We start from the raw sequence: 19,750 nt of genomic DNA, 5'->3' as shown, positions 1-19,750 counted from the left end.
CATATCAAATGATACGAGAAAAAGGGTAGCAATTTTGCCTTCCGAAATACTGTCCTCAACAGAATTTACTATCAATGAAATATTTAACCTTTCTAGCAAAAGAAAAAATGTAATGTGAGTCACAATACACATTGTAACTATTTTAATGCTTATATATTTTCAGGTATAGACAAGAGACCTGAGAACCTCCTTGCCAGAAATGTGGCTATTAATATTGGAGGAGGTACCCCTACCATTTAAAAACACAATATGGTTAGGTCACAAAGCAGTCCTATTTTTTAGCCACATTAGTTTACTTTTGTAAAACAGTAGTATTCAGTACAAATAAACAGTTAACAACAATGTACATATTTTCAAGAAGATTCAAACAAATCTGGAAGTACAACTGCATTATAAGAATTCCCACACTGGTAGATTAAAACATTATGCTACATGACTGGTTGTGGGCAAATCATCCTATTCAGAGTTATTCACATTAAGTCCAGCTTTTCACACCAGATTTAGAACCAGACCAGGATTAGACCCCTTCCCCCACCAGATTTCATGAAAGTCTGGAAGGGCAGCCAAATAGTTTAAATGTGTCCATCCTTGCTTGGACCTCTGCAGTCATTCTTTCAAGCTCATAAATGTTCAAAGTTTTTCCTCACCAAGGGGAGGTGATGAGTTGTTTCCAAAACTGAGCCAATGCCAATCTGGCTGCTACCAAAAATGAGTGATTAGTTTGGCTCTGGTTGGCTCTGGTTGTGGCTAAAGGGTATTTGTTGTGTTCCTCTGCATCCCCCAGGAGTATCACCAACTGCTAAAGAGGGAGTGGCACCCCTATCATCGCTCCAATTTGGACAATAATCTCCTTCCAGTAAAAGGGCAGGAATTTACCTCTCTCACTGAAACTTTTCCAAAACATATCCGGGCCGCTAAACATTGCGTTGAGCTTTGTTGGAGATAAGTACCAATTGGTAAGCAATTTGTATGCATTTTCTTCATGAGAAGTGCAGACCACTAGCATTCAGAATGGGGCAAACCCCAACTTTGTGTAATCGGAGGGGTGACTAATTCCAGTTATGAAGAATTTTGAAAAAGGAATATTTCAGTGTTGCTTTCCTCAGGAGCATATCATGGGAAGCGAGTAAAGTAGACTAGTCTTCCAAAGTGTAATCATTGTGTAGTGCAATCTGATAAAACTCCCTAGGAGCATACTGCACAGGGGTGAAGTGTATTTGATCTGTCAGCATTCTTTAGAGGCCCAACACCACTCCTCTAAATCTTCCCAGTTTTCTAAGATAGGACAGCACCAGAGAAGTTAACACGGACACAGGGTCTCTACCCACTTACCTAGGAGAGCAATGAACTATCTAATTATGTTACAAAGGTTCTGTGGCGCTTAAGGCAAAATCAGATTTCAGTACAGGAAAGAGTTCAGGTTATCAACTTGAGTAAGATGTTCCACTCTTGTGATACGAACAGAGTGTCATGTACTCCAAAACAGAATCCTGCTATGGCCAGACCTACATTGCACCACTGAGGCGCTGAGGCATAGAACAATGGGCCAGCCTTCAGGCCTTTATGTGCAAGCTTGCAATTCAGCAGCATGCTCAGTACTACCAGATTTACCAGAGCAGCACACCACATTTTCCCCAGTTAACCTGAGAACTGTGAAAATTAATGAATGAAGGACATTAATGTAGGCAGTCGCTTGTCAGGATCTATAACCATCATAAAGATATTATCAGCATAAAGGGAAGATATGATAAGGCCTGAACAGGAAGAAACATTTTTAATCAATGTAGATGACAATATACAGGTGGTTCCTGGAACAGCATCCCAGCACAAAGGCCACCAGGTGATGGTTCAAGGAAGGAATAACCTGGGAACCAAGCATGGGAGGCAAGTGAACCTTGAATATTGTAAAGAATCATCCAGGAATCCCATCCTTCCCTGGGTACTTGAAAGTTGGCAAGTTGGAGATGGCATATTAATCTCATCTGTGGTGACCACAGCACTTGCACTCACAAGATCATAACCCTTGTCACTCACTGAGGGTAGATGAAGGGGAGGCATGAATTCCCTTTCTACTGGTGATTCCCTGGTCTGTGTAGGGGCTCATAAAATGAAGTTAAAGACTCTGAGATGTCCTCCAGATGTGTTACCAAGCGAACTTGAGCATCCTGAATACCAGGTAAAGCCACTTAAGTCTCCCCTGCTGTCTGTAGCTGATATGTTAGCATGCTGTAAGCATTCTTGCTTTTCTCACAATGTATCTGCTTGAGTCTCAGCAAGGGGAATGGATCCATACTCAAATGTCAGTGAAGCTCTATAGACTTCCAGTAATCATAATGATCATAATGGCAGGTTCAAACAGGCCAATTTGTCATTTCTCTGATGAAACCTGGGTCTCATTCCAAGGAACATTTTACAGCAATAACAAATGAATAGTCTGCAATTGCATGACTGGACTTGCCATTATGGAGGAAAGGTCCTACCTCGTTTTTGAAAGCTTGCAAAACGGAATTGCCATTTGGTGACTTAACATAGGCTTTGTTTGTCAAGTGTCTGGTGGCCTCAAGATCTCTGTCTATGTGCCTGTTTAACATTAAGAGGTTCAGATAATTGTAGATCCCACAATCAAGGTCGAAAGTCCTTCAGGAATGCCGTCATATTTCCTTGCTCAAGTGGTTTGGGAACTTGAGCCTCGGCGCTACAGTTACGTTTCGCAATCTGATTTAGTATGCCGTTGTTTCTTAAAATCAGCCAGTCTCCTATCTGTGGAATCCAAGTTTTTATTCAGAGATGGGAAATTATTTCTCATGGAATTAAGCTCTGAGAACACTTTGTAATGTTGAACAAGCCTATCTTGGTTCCTATGCAGTGGCGGCTGGTGACATTTGAAAGAGGTGAGACTTAAAAATAATTGTCGTACTGCACTGTGGCGAGCGTAGCAAGCATGCCCGAACAACTTACAGAGGTTTTGAAAAAAGAGTGGACAATTGGTGCATTTTCAATTTCAAGCAAATTTGAGAAATTAAAATAATAACAATACATTTAAATGATCTAACACATGAAGTCAAGTTGGAATAAAGTAATTAGAAGCAGCAATGAGAAGTAGACCTTAAAACATGTAAAATAAATTACAGCATGGGTTTTAGTGAAATCTAAGGTGTAATATAATGACTTTCTCAAGTAAATGTGCTGGAGATTAGACTTCTAAAAGTGTTGATCTCTTATTTAAATAAGTGCATGGCACACATACTTTGAGATGAGGAGGCATAGTTTAATTCTCTAATTTTTTCCCGTGCCTCTACCGCCACCACCACTGCCCCGCACGCCGCACTGCAGCATCAGAAGCGAACAGACGGGTGCGCTCTCATTAAAACAAGCATCAACAAAGCCAACAGGTCTAACCAGCCACTATCGCTGACAGATATATACGAAGTGGCAAGTTTCTCCTGGCCTGTGGAAAAGTCAGCAGGTTAAATAATGAATACGGCATTTGCTTTGGAAAAAGGAGACAAGGCAGTGAAACATCTGTCACATCGTAAACTCTTTAGTAGCCTTATCAAACCACCCAAACGTGCTCGGCTGCCAACTGAAAGCTACAGTGCCTCGGCTTCCCACTTAATAATATCATACGGCGAGGCCAACTTTTGGTACTTCAGCTGAAAATCCCATGATCATTACCGGAACACGACTGGGCGTACTGCGGTAGAAGGAGGCCCACACAGGGAGAGGGGGGGCACTCGCGTCAGAAAGGAACGGTCCATATCCTAGGAGATAAGCCTCTAGATGGTGGGCAAACATTTATAGCCACATCATAGATGTCACCTTCCCGCGCTCGCTGTGACTGATTAATTTACTAAATTAACTGGCTTGCTCAGATTATGCCTCTTCAATGGTGGGATTGTGAGGTGCCGTAACTTATACATCACCAACAAACAATATGCAATGCCGGAGTGAGGTGTTGTTATTACACCAACTCCATATTCTATTCCAGGAGTTTTTATGAACAGCAAATATTTGAGTTTTATCACAAGAATGATAAAACATATATCCTCGTTTTCCAAATTCCCATTTTCTAGAAACAGCGCAGACGGAGAGCCTGCACACATATAAATGGGTGCACTCCCACTCATAGCATATACGAATACGAACAAGCACGATACCCAGTGCGGGCATGCACCAATACGTACACACTCACCCTATTCACAGGATCATACAGCATGCGGGCACAGCAAATAAAGGTGCCCACTAAGTGTAGGAGCAGGGGAAACTGAGTGCTTACACTCGGAAAAGGATGTAGCAACTAGACAGGTGTGCATGCACTCTGATGTACGCAATCACATTATGCCAGAGCACCGCCTACCTTGCAATGTTCGTGTATAGGGAATAAACTGTCAGGAGTGAGGGATGTGCATTCGAGCTCAGTTGAGGATACTGAATAGTAACACCCAACGGTGCTCGCGCAGGAATATGCACCAGAGAAAATGTAGAGTAGACACAAGGGGATAAGCACTAACACAAGAAATACTTCTGCACCGTGAATGGAAGTAGGGGGACATAGCATGTGCACACTCAGAAAGATGCACGCAGATGTTGAGACTCACAAGAGGCAATGCTAGGAAAGTGCACTAGTCAGAAAGGAAGTGCGAAGCACACGTGCCTGGATAGTGAACATGGTTGGTGTGGGAAATCTGAGACCGCCGTGGAAACAGGCACGAGAGAGCTGGACGTAGTGTGTTGATGTGTACGTACGGAAATCTACCTGCCCGAGAATAGAATCCCAGAAGAAATCAGAGAGGAGGTGACTAGTTGGGGAGTTAGGCCATTTTACGTTAAACTAGCGGCACACAGCGCATAGATGCCATTGGTTTGCTTTCATAGTGCTTTAGGACACACAATCTGGACAGTCGTGGCCAGCATGACGGGGGTTGGAAATGGGGTCATCTAAATAATTAAAATGAAATAAAACTCACCGTCCCGCGCCACCTCAGCTCCTGGCCGGGTCCCGACTCCCACTGTGCTGCGTTTTCCTGCAGCACAGCAGCTCTCATCAGGAAAGCCACCCACAGGCAGCCTCCCTTCCCTCCGCCAATCACAACACTGCAATGGCGGTGTTGTGATTGGTGCGGTGCAGTGCAGGCGCACAGCGCCCCACCCGGGCGCCTAATGGGAGGCCCTTTTCTCTATGTAGGCTGCATGCAGCCTACATAGAGAAAAGGGAGAGTGCACATGACTGCTTTGGTAAACCCAGGTTGACCAAAGCAGTCAGGTTCCACAACAGGGCGGAAGCCACTCCTCCCCTGCTCTTGAGCAGGACCGACCGCCCGCCCACAACCAGGCACTTCTGCGTTCTTGCATTGCGAGAAGCACTGAAGCATAAACATAAAATGGTAGTTTTACCTTTTAATGTTTCTGCCTCTCGCACTGGGAGAAAGCAGTGGGGTGACGCCCCCACACCCCTATGGAGGAGCCGCCACTGTTCCTATGACTGAGATGTAGTTCATAAATGTGTGTCCAAAGCAACTTCATTTTGGAGGAGTGTTGATAGGTAGACTGCAGGCTGCCAGAAAAGGTCTCAGAATAAAGAGTTTGTCTAGCCAACTTAGAAGGTGCCGTGACTAAGGAAAAATTGCACAGATCTTAGATCCCAGAGTTGACTTAGGGGATGCACTAATGGACAATTCACCAGATGTTAATACAGTGACTGAGGGGGGAGGACTTCTCAGCTCTTCAAGATTGTAGCTCCAGCAGACAGAGGACATTAAAGCGGATTTTCAAGACCATTTAGGAGCCACATGTAAGATGGTCAACTCCTGTTGAGATGCTCCAATCAACCAGCACCTTAATTCTAAATCCTCTGTCCCTGGGCAATAAAATACCGCAGGAGCAGGTGGAGGTGCAACCTAAGCACGAGGGGCACTGACATTTCCTGCTACAGAGAAGGCAACTATGCTGCTTGAGCCCCAGGACGCGAAGGAGCACAGACCGGAAGGTCTGGCCCTCACCACACCTTGGGCAACGCATGGATATCAGAATACGCACTGCCTCGAAATTAAGCACGGGCCACAGCTGAGGAGACTGAATGGGAAGGTAGCAATAAATGCTGCAACCTTCATGTCATGGTTCGCACAACAGTATGCCATGACAGGGTGGCAGGGCAGTCTGATAATTGGCAGAGACAAGGTTGAGAGCAGCAGGACCAAAAATGGTGCAGCAATCTGTCTTTAAGCCTGATGACGCCTAGGCCTGGAGGCCTTGCACTTGCCAAAAACTGAACATTATACCACTGGTGGACTATGCTAGGCTGCATGGACTATGATTTAGGTTGCACGGAGGGAACCTAAGACGTGGAGGAAGGGAGATGGTTTGGGGATACTGTTTTGGCAACAGAAATGACCGCATGAATAGTAGGCACTGAGTGGTGAACAGATACTATCGGACATGGTCAGAACCGATGGAGGAAAGTATTCACCGTACTGAATTGTGATGCAGGACACTATCATCCTGAAGGAAGTGAAGACTTAATAATATCACTGCCCTGTGGTAGAGGGATCAAAGAACTCCTGTGTACTGGCAATATTAATATGCAGGACCGTGCTCTCTAATACAAACCTTTAGGTCACTATAAATGACAAAGATACGCCCTCCAAGGCTACGCTTAAATTGGTACTAACTAATTGCGACCCCTCACCAAGGGGGCCCTGTGAGAAATTTGATTCTACTGCTATTTTATCCACATGTCCTGCATCTCCGAAAAGGGGACAAGTGAGACAGTGTATGCAAAGAACACAGACAGTGAAAACGTACGCAATGCACCAAGAACCAGGCTTGGAAGGACCCTGCCACCTGGAGAAAGACAAGTGGTGTAGCACAGATGGGTCACCACCAGTGATCCATGCCAAAGAAAGATGAGAAGGATACCAGAGAGGACCTCCCAGAGGTCTGTCTCTACCCCACTATACCCCATCCACCACACCCAGCTCCCACTCTCTCACAATCCAAGTGTCAATAGGGAAGTCAACACACCAATTTCACTTCAAAAAAGTAGTGGCTGAATAGCAAAAACTATGGCTGTACACCATACCACCTTAGAAACACTGATGAGGAAATTGACCTTCATTATATCTACTACAGATTCCGCACAAGAAGACTCTAAATCCATGGCCAGTGAACTACATTTTCTACAGGGGTCCTGATATGGGCCAGGCTAATTCATTACCATGCAGAAAGTTGGTGGAGGTGAAAGGATCAGCAGAAGGAACACTGTCTGTTGCATGGGCATACAGGTGGTGCATGACCAGAGTGGTCAACTGGTTACACACTCAATAGCGGATGCCTTTGCTCAATTTCTAAGTGGTTTGTATAGTTCAGAAGCATGAGAAATCCAGCAGAATGAACAGATGCTCTTGGAGGGAGTACTTCAGCCAACTCTGTCTGAGACAGAAGGTCAAATGTTAGAGGAGAAAACAACAGAGGACGAGATCTTGGAAGCCATTGTAGATATGCATGCCCTGTATAAAAGCAGCAGGAGAAAATGGGTTCCCCACTGAATTTTACAAATTTAAAAAACAGATGATGGCACCCCCTGCTATGCAAAGTCTTTAAAGAAGTGAACGATAAAGGACTATACGCAGAAAATAACAAAGCAATCATCAGCTTTGTCTTAAAACTGAACAAAGACCCTACTTAATGTGCGTTTATCGCGAATTGACACCAAGATGAAGGTTCAAGCCAAAACCTTGGCTGCAAGACTTAAAAAGGTAATACCGAGCCTCATCCATGTCTCGCAAGTGCATTTTGTGCTGGTCAGGTCATCCGCGAACCGTATGAGCCTGCTAGCAAATATTCTATGGCAGGTGAGACTCACCCACAATGACAAGATACTGCTGTCTCTTGATGGCAAAAAGAGGTGTAATCAAGTGAAGCTGGGGTGGCAGCACTTGGCAGAGTACAGGTGCAGCTGCAATGTTGTTGGAAGCCAGTTGTGTCACTGAAGCTTCAGATCAGGAGGCCAGCCAAGTAGCCCTTGCAGTCACTCTAGGGTTCTGGGTATAAGAGGTGCAGGGCCAGTCTGTCTCACCCAGGCAAGAGGGCAGCACGAAGCAGGTCAGCACAGCAGATTAGCAGTCCTTCAGAGCAGCAGTCTAGCTGAGTGGCAGTCCTTCCGGCAGCCCAGCAGTCCTTCTTCCTGGCAGAGTATCCACAGGTCCAGAAGTGTATTGAAGAGTTGGTGTCTGAGGTCTAATATTCATATCCAATTTTGCCTTTGAACAGGGGAGAAGCTTCTAGATACAGGCCTTTGAAGTGCACAGTTGTCACACCTGCCTGGCCCAGCCTCCAGAATAACTTCAGGGGGTATGCAGCCCTTTGTGTGGAGGCAGGACATAGCCTATTCAAGTGTAAGTGGGGGTGTGCCCAGCTCCTCCCCCCCCCATACTGCCAGCGATGGCCCATCCAGGCACACCTAAGCTCCTTATTGTATGGCTGTCTAGGAGGATTACACAAGGCCCAACTGTCAACCTCACCCAGCCATGTGAGACAGGCTGCGGGCACCAAATGGCTAAGACAGGAAAATGTCAACATTCTAAAAGACGCATTTTCAAAATTGTAATTTAAAATCAGACTTCAACATAAGTTAGGATTTTTCATTACGATTCCAAAGACACCAAACATGAACTGTAACCTGTTCCCATTGGGATATTACAATATATTAACTGTAATAAGGCAACTTCAATAATATTCTATGGGAAAGGAAAGCCTTGCAGTAGTGAAAAACGAATGTAAGAGATTTTCACTGCCAAGCTGTGTAAAACTTAAAAGTACATGTCAAACTTTTTAAATACCTTGGACCCCGCCCTGTGGATTGTCCAGGGCCTACCCTAGGGGTGACTTAAATGTATTAAAAAGAAAGGTTTGGGCCTGGCAGAAGGTTTATTTTACCAGGTCAAAATGGCAGTTTAAAACTGCAAGCACAGGCTGCCATGGCAGGCCTGAGACATGCTCAAAGTGCTACTTGGTGGGACAATCAGTGCTGCAGGACCACTGGTAGCATTCAATTTACAAGCCCTGGGCACAAGTAGTGCCACTTTACTAGGCAATTGCAAGTACATTAAATATGCCAATTAGATATAAACCAATTCCACCATGTTTTAAGGAGAGAGTACATGCAAATTTAGCACTGGTGAGCAGTGGTAAAGTGCACAGAGTCCTAAAGCCTGAAAAAATATGTCAGCCAAAAGGAGGGTTGAAGGCAAAAAGGTTAGGGAGAAACACATGAAGTATTTCAGGTCTAACAATTGTCCACTATCTTCTCTCTTGTTTTTATTAGCTTAAGGAATGCTGGGAGCTGCTATTTGCCAGAGCAACCACATGACGGACATTCTAGAATCATGTTTATGGAGATGAATTCTGCTGAATCCTAGTGACCCCGATCACTCAATACTGCAACTTATATCTCCGATTGATACCTTTTCAGTTTTCTCTGGAGATACAATCAACTGCATTAAAAGTGAGGTGCTCCCTTTAACTAAATGTCTGACAAAACCTGCCAGAGATGACTTGGTTTTACTTGAATGTCTTTCAATTTGAAATACCTGGACATACTTGTCTACAAAAGTCTGGAACATATGATCACAAATAATCTGCAGCAGTTGATGACAAAAACGGAAAATATGGTCCCCCAGTGGTCCACCATCCAAATTTCAGTTTTCAGTCAGATATAGGTGGTGAAAATGATGACAGCATCCAGGTTTAATTATGTACTGGGGATGCTACTACTTCCATTCCCTAAGGGAACATTGCATGCCTTAAATAAATGCATTAAAACTTTCATTTGGGCAGGCAGAAAACGTAGACTGAAATCCTCAAAACTGAATGCAGACACAAGGTAGGTGCGGTAAGATTTCCGGACGTGTATCTTGCTATCTTGTGCATCAACTGTTGCAGGAAGTACTGGGAGGCAATTATGAGCAGCCAGCATGGGTGTCAATTGAGCATGCTACAGTGCAGGCACTGGCTGGGTTAGGGATACTTTACAATTATAAAATAGAAACATAAATATCTTGCTCGCCTACATTGAAGGTGATGTGGCTGACTTTAAGGGACTCCCATAAACTGATGGGATTAGACAGCTGCTTTTGAAGAGGAGCACTAATCCGGTCCAACAGGGGCATCAACAAAGGATACAAATTGATGAAGTTGACGCAGTGGAAAGGAAAAGGGATCCAGATATTCTGGACCTTTTTGAAGGTGATACACTCAAGTCCTTTGAGACACTCAGCACAAATTGTGACCCCACAGCACTACTCGAGTTGCCATTTCTGAAATATGAAACAACGCGGGGAAAGACTAGAGGAATAATCTCCAACAATATTTATCAGAGTCTCATAGATATATTGTACTTGGGCAATATGAGGCTAGAGATAAAAGCATATTGGCAGACAAGATTAAATGTAGAATATTCGGATAAAGATTGATCAGCTCTCATATACCACCATGACCAACACAGATGACATCACCTCCTATTGGAGGAGATTGATGTCAAGGGTTCTCGTGGTGGCAAAAATATACATCCTACGACATTGACAATGCCAATGCACCAAGATTGGTCAACTAAACTTTTTAGACTAACCACACCTGAGAGATGTACATTTGAAGTTTAAGACCAACTCTGTATGTTTGAAAATGTATGGTTTCCTTTCAAGCAACATATAGAACCCTATTATATATGCTACCACTTATCCCCCTTCCTTCAAAGCACGAATATACAAGGAAAATTGAAAGGGATGATATTGATTACCAGGGGAGCCAGGCAATGAAGAAAGAAACAGATGCTGGGTTGGCCCAGCCTTTAACAAGTGTTTAGAAGGACAGTTTGTAATAAAGAAAAGGAGGCGAGAAATAAACAAATCTATGACTAACACTGGAATGTAGGCCATCTTCAAATTTCCTCCCTCATGAGATGTAGGGTAAACGAAATGATGGGCACTAATATGCTTGGTCAAGTTTGTTCATTCAAAATGGCCTGGAACTATCTATCAGTGGATTTTATATATAGACAGTTTTGGACCCTAACATGCGGAGGAGGTTAGGGTGGAGAAACATTTATTTGTGAGGAGAATCCTCCTGTACCATGAGACAGTCTATCCTGGTAGGCCTATTGTTGAGGACAATGGAGGACACCTCACTCTATATCCCAAAATATTCACCTGGTGGCGTGCCGTGTTTCAGAGTTTTTGGAATTAGCAAGCTGAGCCTGCTAGTCCCAGGACATGAACCTAGGTGGTCTTATGGCAGCCATCCTTATAGCACCCAGTTACTACAGTACCCAAGTTTCACCACAGGTTTTTACCACAGGGACCTACACCCTTGCACCTTTGCATCTGAGTCATCACAGCATGCTCCAATCTCTAGGGCTCCAATGGAGTGGTATGGATGGAAGGCAAGTAGTTGTGATATCTCAAAACAGTCCCCATGGGTACTGGCAGATGGACAGAGAAGTGACTACAAAAGGGGTGGATTTGGATTCTTTGAAAGCTGTGATGGATCCGGGGCCAGATGCTCCCAGTACTAGTCTGATGCTTGGCCTCACAGAGAGAATCCACAGCAGGTGAGTAGTCTGCAGCATGGCAGTACTTTGAATGCTTGGGACGTCAATGAACAGCAAACCTATTCACTGCACTCCAGCAACTCCAACAATGGCAGGAAGTCCTCAGAGGGCCAGGTTACATCAACTGACGATCAGCATCAGTGGCTCAGACAGTACTGTGCCAGGACCGATACAGCAGAAGCCGCCGCTGGATCCTTTCACAATGGTAAGGCAGGTGAGAGGAGCTCCCATGTGACAATCACTTTGCCCTACCTCTGGCGATGAAATCAGATCAGCACATCACTTCAGAACTGTGCTAAAGCCCTGGAAATGTCCCCTAACTGGCAGAGAGATTTTACTGAGTAATAACAAAGCTCCGTAGCTACCTCTAAGTTTTGAAGTATGGATTTATAAAGTTTAAAGAAAAAAAGCACCAAGAAATGAGAATGAAGTGGTAAACGTTAATGGTCATAGTAGACTGGAACCAATGCGAGCTTTCAGGTCAACCCAGATGGAGCTTTTTGGAAGATTGGGTAAGCCTTGTGGGTCATATCAGTTCAAGATTTTACCTTTAGACTTTGTTGCTTTTCTAGTAGTCAAAATAATTAAATATAGAAAACCAGTATACTGAGTGGACAAAGGTACTTCAAAGTCAGATATGTTCACTGAAGCCTTTTGTTTTGGGGCTAAAAGCTCTGATTGTGTAGCTGCTGAAGGCACTTTGTCACTGGGGTAACTTTGTAGCCTTGTCATAGTCCCAAGTTTGAGTTTCAGAATTACTCCTTTATTTGATTCTCAAAATCTACCTGCTATAACAAGGCAGTTCACTCAGAGGAAGATACCTTCACTATGAATTCCAGCTGACACCTTCTCCTTTGAGACAAAAACTTTCAGGAGGGGCAACCCTGGAAATCTTGCCTACAAGGGTTCACCTTACCTGGGGTAACCTCCGCACACTGTCTAAGTCCTCTTGAGGTTATATAAATGATTAAATCACAAAAGTGGCTTGATACTGGGACGGCCACATCTTGTCTCATCTGCAGACCAATGTTCTCAAAACTGTCTTCTATGCACCAAGTCTCTCCCAAGGTCCACAGTAGGCTACAGACAATTAGTCAGCTGGATTGTCTTCAGAGGCTTGAGTCATTCTGAATCCTGGTTCCCAGCAGAAGCAGGTGGCCACTCATTTGACACTTGGAGAGATGTTCTAGTCCCTGGGTACCAGCGTGGGTCAAGAGTTTTATGGTCCTCTTTCCATAAACGTCAGACGGAATCTTTTTCCATCTAGATCTATCCAAGAGTGTCATTATTATCTAGTGCACTAGATGGTGATTTGAGCATTTCCTTTGCCCAATACTGGCATCTTTGCCATGGAAACTCAGTCTCCTTTTCCAGAAATTCCTCTATCCCTTTACAGTAAACTCTACATGAATTCATCATTCAAGATGGCCCTTATATTAACTCCCTTCCAGAAGGCTAGTATCTCCAACCAGGTCCACTATCTTTAGAGATTAGGAAACATTAACTCTACCTGTGCTGTAACCAGTTTTCCATCCAGTTGTGGAAACAGACAAATGTATAAAAGGGCTATAAGGGTGAATAGGTTTCCACCTGAACGAAAGGGTTTTTGCATTAGTCCTATGTGTTGCCATTTCCTATACTCATCAAATTTACTCATCCTTGCTATGTAACAAGGTTTACACCACTTTAACCGTCTTGCTCCCAGAGGCAGCTGTATTGTCCTGCATTGTCCTGCAGGAGGCCTTTCCTTCATGCCTCCTGCGGGGTGTTGATTACAGTTACTTTAGTGAAGCCAACCACATTGGTTTTAATTTCTGTTTGTTCACTGGGAGGGCAACGTAAACTCTTAAAGGTTGATTTTTAGCAAACGTTTATCACAGATCCATTTTCACCACTAAATTGGATTTCCGACTAAAGTGAAATATAAATTGTATTCACGTTTTTACCATTTTCTCGAGATGAGTTGCAAAAAACTTGTCCTACACAGTGACAACCAGCTTTTGCCAACTTTTTTTTTCAAAATCTTTTTATTACTTTTATGGTACACATGTATAAAATAACACAGCTCTACAAATAAAGTGTTATATAGTGCAGAAACAGAATCAAATCGACTCAAAATTCCCATACACTCCGATACTCCGCAAACACCTCCCTCAGTCCCCCAGCCTCACAGGACGGCCCCCAGTCCAACACATCACAGTCTCTCTGCCATACCATTGGTAGTGACAATGGGGGCACATAGACCCCTGAATAATCATTCCACTTTCCTCAAATCTTCGTCCATTTATACGGGCAACCCCATCCATAAAGGTGCTATTTTGTGTTTGGCAATCATAAGACCCAACGTCATCCATAGTTGTTAAATGTTGGTGAGTTCAGTGGCCTCCCAAATATTCAAAAGGCACCACTTTGCAGAGGCTTCTACCTCACTCCCACAGACACTGTTTACACAATGGATGATGGCTTACCAATAATGTTGAATTATGCATAAATGTACTTATATGCCCACAGTTCCTGAGGCACCATGTGGATACCGCCCTTCCCATTTTTACCATACGGGTGCATGCATAGTAAGATCTGTGTAAAATCTTTAGCTGCACCAGATGGAATCTAAAGCGGATGTCCAACTCACTCTCTGGGGGATACCAGCACTTCAGGCCATTCATCATCCTCTATACCTCCAAGATCCCCCTCCCAATGTTCACGGAGGCCTCCAAAGGCATCTGGGGAGTTCTTAACCAACTTGCAATAGGTGAGGGAGATCGCTGTGTTAGGCATATAGTCAGTCAATAATCTATCTTTTAGTGGTGAGGATTTGGTGAGTTCTGCTTCCCTCGGCAGAGCCCTTTATAGGGCATGCTGAATGTGAAGATATTGATAGGTTTCAGTGGGCACTAATTGGTGTTGATCCTGGACCTCAGCAAATGGGACAACCCTTCCATCTGCCCATAAGTCCCCAACCTTGGAAGGGCCAATGAGGTCCCATTTATTGAAACCTGGGTGTGTCACCACTGTACCCAATTGCGCTGTTTCCCAGACAGGCGTGCCTGTGTAATCTTATTGCACCAACCCAGAGCATTAAGCGCTGTGTGCCAGGAGTTCTCATTGTTGCACACCATTAATGACTGAGGTAGCCTCCCGGTTTCAGGGTATGTCTGTTGTATCGGTAGGCTGGTTCTGACAATGGAAGATGAACCCACTGATTGAAAACAGAGAGTTGTACCTCCCAAAAATACTGTTGTACATCTGGAAGGGCTATTCCCCCTCATACATGCCCCTAGTTAGCTTTTTAATGGCAATGCGTGCAGGACCACTATCCTGCGCACTAAGGGGTCCCGTCTGATCCAGCCCACTAGCGGTCCCAGGACCAGTGCAAAGATTACGGGAAATAATGGACAACCCTGCCTAGTGTTGTAATCGAAACACCCCAGATATGCCTCTGTTAACTATCACCTGGGCAGAGGGTTAGTATAGAGGAGCCATACCCGCCCCACAAAACATGGGCCAAAGCGCATTTTTGCAAGCACTTCAAACAGAAAGGGACATCCACCTGAATTGAATGCCATACGTGCATCTAGTGACAGCACAAGGGCATCTTCACACAGCTCAGCAGCACAGCCAAGATCGCTGTGTAAGCGTAGCAAATTAAGAGCTGTACTCCGACTTGGCAAAAAGTTTCAAGCAGCTTTGCCAGAATTTTGACTCCTGTATTTAATAACAAAATGGGTCAATAGGAGGCACAATTGTTTGCCAGCTCACAAGGTTTATGAATAACCACTATACTGGTCAGTCACTGTCCTTTGGGGTGAACTTGAATCACTGCTTTCCTGAAACATACGATCAGATGGGGGGGGGGGTAATTATGGGAGCCTTGAGTTTGTATAGTTCGATAGGCACACCATTAGGGGCCATCACCTTACCGGAGTTTAATGCATGGATTTCTTGTGCTACTTCATTTTTAGTCAGGCCTTATTCCAGAGATATCGTTTCCGATTCAGAGAGACCTGGGAGTCAAATATCGGCTAAAAAGTCATGGGATTCTTCTGCTGAGGCCATGGGCGCTTGTGAATATAACTGTTCATAGTAGGCCACAAAGGCATTTGCTATTGTTGGCTATTGTTTACCCTTTCACCTTGCTTTGTCAGTATCTAATGGACCCAACGGTTGGCATTGTACCTCATGTCGAGCCAGGCAAGGAGTTTCCCAGCTCTGTAACCAACTTCATACATGCGAGACTGAGTCATCCGGTGATAAGTCTTTGCAGCTGCAGAAGAAATATCTCTGTACTCCCTCTGCTTTAAGGATTGGGCATGACAAGTGTCCTCATAGCCTGAATCTACCCCTGCAGATACTGGGCCCTTTAAGATACAAAGGGCTGATTGCAATGTGATGGAGACCTAGATGGTCTGGGACACCGTAGATCGCCCAAAGTGGGGAGTGGTCAGATGACGAAACTTTCGGAAAAGAGGGAGTTGGCTAGTTAAGCCAACTTTTCCATCTTGTGACTTACATTTTATTTAATATGTTCACCTTTCATACATTAAGTACTCAACCCTGTGGACTTTAGAGTAACACTAGGGTAGGGTAAGCTTATGAATAAAAGTATGTTAGCTGACTGACAATTGAGACTTAGGGCCTTATTACAAGTTTGGTCGTCCTCTTCTCAGCCTGCCACTGCCGCGCCAACAGGAAGAGCGCCAAGCCCATCATGCGCCCACCTGCCGGATTATGAATGTAATCCAGGTACTCTGGTATCAGTAAAAAAAGTCAATAAAATAATTAAGCTAAATGTGAATTGTAGGTGGTTACTGGCATGCCAGGTAGAACTCTACAGTGGGACCAAGATAAAAAGACAAATTATTGTGATAAATGTATATATTCAACCAGGAGTAATAACAGATTATGAAGTTCAATTGCGCATGCTAGAGAAAGATTTGGAATCTATATGTATGACGAAAGCAGCATATTTGATAATGATTTTAGGAGATTTTAACCATAAATTAGAACCATCCCTTAGTGATAAATTGTTTAAGGAAATTTTAGCTACCTCACATACTCCTCATGCTAACTTTGGCGGCGTAGGTAGTGCCGCACGAGATAAATATTTGGTACATTTCCTTGGATTAATAGGACTATTCTGTGCCAATGGACGGACGACTTTGGATTGCCCGGCAAAGAAGACTTTCCGCTCAGGGAATCAGAACTGCCCAATTGATCATGCTTTCATTGATGCATGGCATTTTAAGGATGTGGATCAATTTGAGGTACTGCAGAGTGAGGGTAGTGACCATTGGCCCTTAGAATTTTTCATCAAGATGGAAGAGGATCCAGAAAGAGAAAGAGTGATCCCGTTGCAGATTGAATACCCCAGATGCATAACCACCCGTATGACCGAGGAAAGCCTGCAATTGATTAATAATTTGTTCATTGATTATACTACTGCTGGTAATGTACCACATAAAGGAAAAATTCTAATATGGTACAAGCGGACTATCGAGCAGGTGGTAAATTGCCTAAAAATAAAAGTTAAAAAAGGGCCCACCCATAAAAACAACGGAAATTTAAAGAACTGGTTTAATAACAAGTGCAGAAATTTGAAACTTAGGGTACGGAAATGGGAAAGACAGTTAAAGAAAAAGCCAGATAAGGAGACAATAGAGAGCCTTCGAGTGGCGAAATCGGAATATAAAAATAATATAAGAGAAAGGAAATTAGAAGATAAATTAAAAAATTGGCAAACAATGTTAGAAGTGATAAACACAAACAATATAAGAGCCTTCTGGCATTTGGTAAAAGAGGGCAAGGTACAAGGGGAAATGCGATGCTTGGTGGGTGAGGATGATTGGGTTACCCATCTGAGCAATCTATATAGGGGTACAGTTTTGAAGAATACTCTGAAAGTAAAGCCTGAGGAGCTAGAACAATTAAAACAACACTTTTCCTTTCAAAATATAAAAAAAACAATTCAATCTTTAAAGCTAACAAAAGCTTCAGGACCAGACAATCTTCCCGCTATTATTTTGAAAAATAATACAGATTGGTGGGCGAGCTTCTTAAAAACACCCTTCCAACAAATTCTTGCGGTGGGGTCTTTCCCAGAAAGTTGGAAGGGAGCAATAATGAGACCAATCTATAATAAGGATGATGCTATGCCCCAGAACGATCGCCTCATAAGCTTGCTGGATGTGGGAGAAAAGGTCTTCTCCAAAATATTATTAGGGGTAGTGAAAGCCTGGGCAGAACAGCATGACCTGAAACCCATAGAACAGGGGTGGTTTAAAGAAGAGCATTCGACAATTGATCACTGCCTCAGTTTATGGGCATTAGCAAGAAAGGCAATAGAAGTGCGTGGTAGCTTGTTTTGCTGTTTTGTTGATTTCCGAGCCGCATTTGACTTGGTAGATGGCAATATATTGTGGAGTATGTTGGTAAAGCTCGGAATCAACAAAGCAGTTCTTTCATTAATCCAGGATATGCACTCTAAGAATTGGGCTAGAGTAATCATGGATGATCTTGGGACATTATCTAAGAAGATTCCAATAATGAACGGCCTGAGGCAGGGCTGTGTTTTAGCCCCTTTGTTATTTTCCCTGTTTGTATCTGACCTACCAACTACATTGAGTAAAGCAGGAGGTTTAAGCCCTAAGATGGGGGGAACCCATATTTCAGGTCTGCTATACGCGGATGACTTAGTGATAACAGACATGACAGAGTTAGGATTACAAAAGAAACTAGATACCTTTTTAGAATACTGTAATAAGAAAAGCTTCACGGTTAATCTAGAAAAGACCAAAATAATGGTATTTGGAATAAGAAAAAGTTCCTTCTACTGGAGACTGGGGGATGTTAGAATTGGTATAGTAGATAAATATAAATATCTGGGCATGTGGTTTGATAGTAGAGTAAATTGGAAAGACCACATTCAGACCTTAAAAGCGAGGTCCATTTCCACAGTCTGGGGTCTTAAACAATTTAAACAGAAGTATGGAGGCCCATCACTGCGACCAATACTCTCAGCCTTTACTGCATCGGTCCAATCACAATTTTTATATGGTGTTGAGGTTTTATTTATGGGGGGTAAATCAGATTGGAACCAAGAGGAGGGAAAATGTGTGAAACAGCTTCTCGCCCTCCCATCTTCAACTATGTTACAGGCTGTGCGAGTAGAATGTCATCTCACAGCCTGGAACTATCGGGGAATGCAAGCGACATTTAATTTTTGGAAAAGATTGAACGGAGAAGGCCCCCCCAAAATAGCATATCTCTGTAAGAAAGAAATAGAGAATAGCGATCTTACTTGGGCGGTCCAAGCAAGGAACTAATTAGATAAGTTATGTGTTAAACTTACTATAGAGCAAGATCTTTGGAAATCAATGCAGCAGATCCCTAAGCGGAAGTTACGGGCTATTGTTAACGCGGAGGCACGAGAAGAAGACTTATGCTACTTGAAGAGCAAATCTTCGGCACAGTTTCTGTTAAATGGATGGATCAATGATGATGTTTTCCCCTATATAGAAGCTATGCCTCACCCAAAGCTCAGAAATGTAATATTGAAATTTAGAGTCGGCCTGAACCCAAGTAATATCAATGGGAAGATAAAATTACTTATGTCAAACGACCAAGGCCTGTGCTCATGTGGCCTACAAGTAAAATGCAGTAGCGAACATATTTTGCTGGACCGTTTGCGCTTTTTAGAAGAACGGAATTTTTTTTTAAAACCTATTTTTATTGTTTATGAAAGCTTCAGTAGAGACCAAGCACTTAGTTTACTGACAAATATGAGGTTTTTAAATGTGGCATGTGCAATAGGAAGATTTTTAATTGCTATACAGGAGTCAATGAGTGAAATGGCATAGGTTGAAAATTCAATCTTACCTATGATCTGGGGTCTATGCGAGATTTTGTATAAATGTATAGCTAATGTATAAGCAACCCCTTGCTGCCTTGGTGATGAAAAAGTGCCCTTATACGTTAGCTTTTTATGATATATTTTAGCAGACTTTTATTGTGTAGTATACTGTTTTATGGTAAAACCTTGGGACAAATCATGTATTAAGTATTTGTAAAGTGTAATTTTTTTTATGGTTAAATAGGCCAAATAAAAATATTCAAATGGATGGATGAAATGTAATCCAGGGCAGGTGTTGC

At 43.3% G+C, this 19,750-nt stretch overlaps 1 protein-coding gene across 1 annotated transcript in view; it reads right to left on the bottom strand.

The window, feature by feature from the left end:
- The window catches only part of ADGRV1 (adhesion G protein-coupled receptor V1), a 1,990,932-nt gene that overhangs the window by 1,512,879 nt on the left and 458,303 nt on the right, over positions 1 to 19,750 (bottom strand). The window lies entirely within an intron of this gene.

Source organism: Triturus cristatus, chromosome 2_1 (genome assembly GCF_964204655.1).
Source record: "Triturus cristatus chromosome 2_1, aTriCri1.1, whole genome shotgun sequence".
In the NCBI taxonomy this organism is placed as follows: domain Eukaryota; kingdom Metazoa; phylum Chordata; class Amphibia; order Caudata; family Salamandridae; genus Triturus; species Triturus cristatus.
The sequence above is the reverse complement of the archived record's forward strand: the minus strand, read 5'-3'. Positions and strand labels throughout refer to the sequence as shown.